Source organism: Pongo pygmaeus, chromosome 6, assembly GCF_028885625.2.
Source record: "Pongo pygmaeus isolate AG05252 chromosome 6, NHGRI_mPonPyg2-v2.0_pri, whole genome shotgun sequence".
Classification (NCBI taxonomy): domain Eukaryota; kingdom Metazoa; phylum Chordata; class Mammalia; order Primates; family Hominidae; genus Pongo; species Pongo pygmaeus.
This window is the reverse complement of record NC_072379.2, coordinates 65726394-65732216: the sequence shown is the minus strand read 5'-3', so window position 1 is coordinate 65732216 and position 5823 is coordinate 65726394.

The following is a 5823-nucleotide window of genomic DNA, read 5'->3' as shown; positions in this document are numbered from 1 at the left end:
GTAGAAGATCTCTACAAGTATAACTACAAAACACTGATGAAAGAAATCATAGATGACACAAGCAAATCAAAAATCAAAATACATCCCATGCTCATGGATTAGAAGAATCAATATCATGAAAATGACCATAGTGCTCCAAAACAATCTACAGAGTCAATGCAATTCCTATCAAAATACCAACATAAATTTTCACAGAATTAAAAAAGTTCCTAAAATTCATATGGAACCAAAAAAGAGCCTGAAGAGCCAAAGCAATCTTTAGCAAAAAGAACAAATCTGAAGACATCACATTGCCAGACTTCAAATTATATTACAAGGCTATAGTTACTGAAACAGTATGATACTGGTATAAAAGTAGACATGGACCAATGGAACAGAATATAGAAACCAGAAATAAAGCCAAATACTTACAACCAAAGACTTACAATCTTCTTAACAAAGCATAAAAAAATCATATATTGAGAACACCCTATCTAATAAACGGTGCTGGGAAAACTGGATAGCCACATGTAGAAGAACACAACTGGATCCCTATCCTTCAACTTATACAAAAATCAACTCAGGATGGATCAAAGACTTGAATCTAAGGCCTGAAATCATAAAAATTCTAGAAGATAACCTAGGAAAAACTCTTGTAGACATTGGCCTGGCCAAAGAATTCATGACTAAAACCCCAAAAGCAAATGTAACTAAAACAAACAAATAAATGGAATCTGATTAAATTAAAAAGCTTCTATACTGCGAAAGAAATAATCATCAGAATAAGCAGACAACCCACAGAATGGGAGAAAATATTTGTAAACTCTACATACAAGAAAGGACTAATATTCAGAATCTACAAGAAACTCAAATAAATCAGCAAGAAAAAAATTCAACAATCCCATCAAAAAGTGGGCAAGCGACATTAATACACAGTTTTCCAAAGAAGATATACAAATTGGCCAACAAACATATGAAAAAATGCTCAACATCACTAATCATCCCTATCTTTCACCTTATACAAAATTCGAGGAAATGCAAATTAAAACCATCTTACTCCTGCAAGAAAGGCCATTACTAAAAAGTCAAAAAACAATAGATGTTGGCATGGGTGGGATGAAAAGGGAAAACTTACACATTGCTGGTGGGAATATAAGTTGTTAGTACAAACCATATGGAAAACGGTATGGAGATTTCTTAAAGAACTAAAAGTAGATCTATCATTTGATTCAGCAATCCCACTACTGGGTATCCATCCAAAGTAAAAGAAGTCATTATATCAAAAGGACACCTGCATGCCTTTGTTTATTGCAGAACAATTCACAATTGCAAAGATATGGAACCAACCTAATTGTCCGTCAACCAATGAGTGGATAAAGAAAATGTAGTATGCATACACTATGGAATACTACTCAGTCATAAAAAAAGAAGAAAATAATCTCTTTTGCAGCAACTTGGATGGAGCTGGAGGCTATTGTTCCTTTTCTTTTTCTTTTTCCTTTTTTTGAAATGGCATTTCACTCTTTTTGCCCAGGCTAGAGTGCAGTGGCACAACCAGGTTCAAGTGATTCTCCTGCCTCAGCCTCCCAAGTTGCTGGGATCACAGGTGCATGCCATGATGCCTGGCTAATTTTGTAGTTTTTAGTAGAGACGGTGTTTCACCATGTTGGCCAGGCTGGTCTCAAACTCCTGACCTCAGGCATTGGTCTCCCAAAGTGCTGGGATAATAGGCATGAGCCACTGCACCCAGCCTGGAGGCTATTGTTCTATGTTCTATGCAAAGTACCTCAGGAATGTAAAACCAAATACTGTATATTCTCATATAAGTGGCAGCTAAGCTATGGGTACATAAAGGCATACAGAATGATATAGTGGACTTTGGAGACTCAGAAGGTGGAGGGTGAGAGGGGAGTAAGGGATAAAAACTAAATATTGAGTACAATGTACAATAGTCAGGTGAAAGGTGCACCAAAATCTCAAACTTCACCACTATAAAATTCATCCATATAACCAAAAACCACATGTACCCCTAAAGCTATTGAAATAAATAAATAAATAATAAAAATCCCTCCAAAATACTATTACATTGACTTGAGAATAGCTCCATAAAAGTGCATACTTTAAGAAAAAATACTATGTATTTTAAAAATAATACATTCACATAGTAAAGATTTTGATAATATGAAAGGAACACAGCAAAAGTATATCTCCTTTCCATTCCCATCTTCCAGTTCCTCTTCCCAGAGATAACACTCTCATCACTTTCACACTTCCATCTACACATAATATCCTCTCCCCAACCTTTAAATCATAATTAGCACATTATTCTGTACCTCATTTCTTTGGAAGTGTTACAGTTTATGTGGGTCTTAACAGACAAATCAAGATTTGCTAGATGAGACAGGCTAGGCAGGGCAAGGAGCATGTGCAAAGGTGTAGAGGGAGCAGGAATGCTCCCGTATCAAAGATGGGGTAGTAGTTCTGAGTGGCTGGAGCATGGGTGATTAGAGAAAAGGCAGGAAAGTTCTGTCTAGTTACCTCCAAAGTGAACATATAGACTAATGAAGCAGAAAGTCTGCAGACCCATACCATGTAAGAAATTGGTCATTTGCTAAAGGTGAGACTTCAAATTAGTGTCAGGGAAAAGATGGATTATTCAATAAGTAATGTTAGGGCAATGTTAAGGCTCTCTGAAAAGAAGTTTAATCCTTTCTCCACATCACACATGAAAAAGTTCAAAGATTTCAAAAAGAAGCCATAACAATAGACAGTACAACATGGGAGAATCCCTTTATAACTTTGGAGTAAAAAGGCTTTTTAAATTATGACTGAAGTCCAAAGGTTATAATAGGAAATTAAGGTAAATGTATAGAAAAATAACTTTTAAAACATCTAAGTTGAAACCAAATCAACACAAAAATTCAGAGAAAAACAAAAAACTAGGAAAATTATTTCATGTCAACTATTTGGTTGCTCTAATGTGTAAAGAAATTCTACAACATAGTTTAAAACTATAATAAAAAAGAATTTGAGTAGAGTTTATAAAAATAAATGGCTCTTAAACATATGAAAAAGTACATAACCTCGCTCAATATAAAAGTAAATTAAAACCACATAAAGATACCATAATTTAAAAAGTATGTAATCAAAATTCCAGATTTTCCCAAACAGAAACTTACTAGCATTTTGTTTTCAAGGTGGTAGGAGGCCAGGTGCTGTGGCTCCCACCTGCAATCCCAGCTCTTTGGGAGGCTGAGGTGGAAGGACTGCTTGAGCCCAGGAGTTCAAGTCCAGCCTGGGCAACATGGTGAGACTCATCTCTACAAAAAAATAGAAATAAATTAGCCAGGCGTGGTGGTGCACATCTGTAATCCCAGCTACTTTGGAGGTTGAGGTGGGAGGATTGCTTAAGCCCAGGAGGTGGAGGCTTCAGTGAGGTCGTGTTCATGCTGCTTCAGTCCAGCCTGGGCACCAAAGCTGGACCTTGTCTCAAGAAAGAAAAAAAAAAAAAAGACTAGGAAACAGGTAATTTAATATATTGCTGATAGTAGTGTAAATTAATGCATCTATGGAAGAAAGTTTAACATTATCTTTCAAAATGACTAATGCATGTGTTCTTTGACCAAGCAATCCCACTTATGGAGATTTTTCCTACAGATAAACTTGTACACATGTAAAGTCATATATGTTCAAGGTCATTGACTTGAATTATTTTTTATATGACTAGCATTATTTTTTATAGGAAAAGATTGGTATCAACCCAAATGTCCACCAGCAGTGGACTGGTTAAATTAATTATGGTATATCTACGTGATGGAATAACATGCAATAGAATTTTAAAAAATGGAATGAACTCTCCATGTATCAACATGGCTAAAGTTCTAAGGTACATGCAGTGAAAAAAAGCAATGTACTGAACAGTGTGCATAATGCGCTACCTCTTCAAGGGAGAAAATATAAGTGCATATTCTGTATTGCACAAGTAAACTCTGGAATTATACAAAGAAACTAATAAAAATTGTACTATGAAAGGCTGTGGAAACTGACAAATGGGAACAGTAGTAGAAGCAAGTGCTCTCACCATACCTGTTTTAATGTTTGATGTTTGAATTATGAAGATATATAACCATCTAATAATTTTTTAAAAGCATCTGCCTCTATCTTTGCACTACTTCAGTGATTAGCCATTTATTAATTGCAAGCAGTGGGGTTTTGCACTGGCTTATTTTTTCTTTTTCCTGTGGCTTTTGTTTGTAAGATTTGATCCACGAGTAAAATCACTAAGCAAGCCTTGCCCATAGCGTTCAGCATGTGTTGAAATACAGGGGAGAACTGACAATCACAGGGAGAATGGTATTTTTGATGTATTCTCCACCCTGTGGTCAAAGAGGTGGCCGGATACCTGCTAGGAGTGGAAGGAAGGTCCAGAACATAGAAATAATTCAGTTCTCATTCAAGATCAGAATGCATTTGCTTTGGCCGGGCGTGGTGGCTCACGCCGGTAATCCTGCACTTTGGGAGGCCGAGGTGGGCGGATCACGAGGTCAGGAGATGAGACCATCCTGGCTAACACGGTGAAACCCGTGAAACCCCGTCTCTACTAAAAATACAAAAAATTAGCCGGGCGAGGTGGCGGGCACCTGTAGTCCCAGCTACTGAGGGAGGCTGAGGCAGGAGAACGGCCTGAACCCGGGAGGCGGAGCTTGCAGTGAGCCGAGATGAGCCGAAATCGCGCCACTGCACTCCCGCCTGGGCGACTGAGCGAGACTCTGTCTCAAAGAAAAAAAAAAAGAAAGAAACAAAGAATGCATTTGCTTTAAAGATGGAGCTAAGTAGTCCTGGAACAAACACAGGGGAATAACATGGGAAGAGGATTAAAACGGAAAAAGAAGTGACTTGAAGGAAATGAGATGGGAAAATGAGATGCCAAAATTAGCACCTACGTGCAAAGGGGCAGGTAGACAGGATCCAGGGTTGTACAAGGAAACTACTCCGCTGAAGGAGAATCAGGAAGGGAAGGGAGGAGTCTCATTATCAGGGAAATGTGAATAACAAGAGGCTGTTCAAACTGATTTAACTAAGGGTCAGGACTAAGAAATATCCCAAAGATCCTCTAGAGTAGAACTAAAACATTAAGAGTTGCATATTGAGATCTCTTTGACAGTCAAGGAAGCCAAACCTAAAGTTGTGAAGAGAACAAGCTAGGGTCGCGCAGAAACCGTGTCTTGAGACTTCCAGCCTAGCATTTTTTTTTTCTTTCTTTCTTGTTTATTTTCATGCAGCATCTCTTGTTAATGCTCAATTTGATTTAGTTTCAAGACTCTCATTTTAACATGAATAATCACTGTTGACCGTTACCAGAAAACAGGAGAGTGGGAAAGAAAGAGAGATAGAGAGAAAAAGATATATAGAGAGATGTTAAATCTTATAAATGAAAGTACATTGATAACAGTAACTAGCAGACCTACGTATGAACCAAACAAGCAAAAAATGTCATTCCTGCTGTAAGTGGGCCCAGCCAAGCTGTTCTGAGCAGTGAAGGTCAAAAGTTCCATGACCGCAGCTCTGCATCTCTCTCAATGCAAGGCTTTTTGTTAAATGGTGGCAAAGCATTTTTTAAAATCATCCTTTCTTACCATCTATAAACCATTAAAAAAGAAATTTTTCCCTTTAGGGCCTTTAGCCATATTATGCTTTCTTGCAGATATCTCATAAAAAACTCCCCCAGAATAGCCCTCAGTATGTTCTTTTTAAGGCACAGTTCTTCCCTTAAATTGTTATTTAATCAGTAAATATTCTTATTCTTCACAGAAGTTTTTCTCTGTGGTGGGCTAGGAAGTGCTT